This window comes from Frankliniella occidentalis, unplaced genomic scaffold (genome assembly GCF_000697945.3).
Source record: "Frankliniella occidentalis isolate FOCC.00 unplaced genomic scaffold, Focc_3.1 Scaffold2, whole genome shotgun sequence".
NCBI lineage: Eukaryota > Metazoa > Arthropoda > Insecta > Thysanoptera > Thripidae > Frankliniella > Frankliniella occidentalis.
This window is the reverse complement of record NW_026267132.1, coordinates 4539334-4541008: the sequence shown is the minus strand read 5'-3', so window position 1 is coordinate 4541008 and position 1675 is coordinate 4539334. Positions and strand designations below refer to the sequence as shown.

General features: G+C 61.7%; 1 protein-coding gene across 1 annotated transcript in view; it reads right to left on the bottom strand.

Moving 5' to 3' along the window:
• Positions 1–1675, bottom strand: part of LOC113211638 (steroid receptor seven-up, isoforms B/C) — a 100109-nt gene that overhangs the window by 63482 nt on the left and 34952 nt on the right. The gene's annotated exons all lie outside the window — the stretch shown is intronic.

Genomic DNA, 1675 nt, shown 5'->3' with positions numbered 1-1675 from the left:
AGCAGAGGCATGTGGGCGTTGGGCGCCACCGCGGGGCGGGGCTGGGCGGGGCGGCGGCGGCGCACTGCAGATAGAGGACGGGTTTTCGGGAAAGCAGCAACAGAGATGGCCTTCATCCCGCGCACAGCGAAATCATCGCGGAGAGGCCTCGACTCTGTACTGAGACTCCCCTCTTTGCCCTTTCTCCGAAAAAACCTCCGCCTCCTTCTCCTCCCGCTCCCTTCCTCTGCTCCTGCTCCTTCTGCTTCTCCGGCGCGCGGCGACCGCGCCGAACATGCTGGCGGCTGCGCGCCCCGCCACGCCCCGCCCCGCCACTGAGTGAAATGTGCCCCGGCCGTGCTTAGCATTCCTCTCAGACGCTTCTACGCAAACAATGGGGCTCCGGCGCTAATTCCAATCAATGAAGGAAAAGGGTAAGAAGGGGACGGGGCCAAAGGGGGCGTGGTTGTGGCGGGGCGGGGCAGGGCAGGGCAGCGCACGCTATGCCCCTTTAGATCTGTATGTGTGTCGTACAGCGCGAGCAAAGAAAATATTTTAAAACCAATTATTTTATCGGAGCCCGATGAACATATTATAGCTCCGGTTCCCATGGCGCGACACATTGTGGTAGGCCGAGCTACTAATTCAGTGTGGCCGCTCCTCTCCTCACCTCCCGGCCGCAGCCTCCGCCGCGCCTCGCACCGCGCCGCCCCAGGGAGAGCAAACTCGTGTCGCGGCCGCGCGGGCATCAGGCTCCGCCGCAGCTCAGTTGGCACGCCCGAGCGGCTCTCGCGCCAGGACAAGTCAAGTTGGCCGCCCTGAAGGGAAGTCTGCCGCTGCTGCTGGAGGAAGAGGAGGAGGAGTGGCAGGGGGGCGCGCCACGCGGGACGACCCCGACGACGACGACGGCGTAAATCAGCAGACGGCCAGGCGATTTTTACGGCCCGCCCGATTGGCTGAGAGCGATTGCAGTGAAGGGGAGATTGATTTTACTGTTGGGAGCCCTCTGCGCTGTCCGTCCTCCGGCCCTCCTCCTCCTTCTCGGGGGGATGTAAGTACCCATACTACACACCCTCCCCCTTTTGGGGTTTTTAATTTTTTCACCGCCGGTGTGTCTGTGGTGCTGCGCGGGGCCTGCCGCGCGCCCGCCCCTTCCCCGCCGCCGCGCCGCCGGACCTGCGCGAGCGAGAGCCCCATCTTTACAGTACAGGCGCTGTAATGACCATCATCAGCTGGAGGAGGAGCAGGCTGAGGGAGGGGGGGGGGGGGCTCCCCGAGGAATGCACTAGCCGAGGCAGCGGGTAAGGACCCCGGGCAGGCGGTCCGGCCGGCCAGCCGGGCTTTTGTGCTCGAGCCGCGAGGGGCTTTTATCTACAAGTCTCGTTGCGCGCGCTTTTGTGTTCACCGTTTTAATTTTTACACCATACTTACATCATATGATTAATTATCATGACCGAGCAGGGTAAAAAAAAATCAGGTTTTCCCCATCGAACATTTTGTGAACCTGTATGTAACAATTTACAAAGTTTGTGTGTATTTTGTGTGTGTGTGTGTGTTAACCGTTCAAAGCTTGCTGGCAGTCCTGGCCTGGCCGGCAGCCCCCCACCGTTAGGCACAGTTGGCTCCGCACAGTGTTGCTGGTCCAGCCGATGCAGTCGTGACCTGGACCCGGAGGAGGACGGAGGGGGGCAGGGGG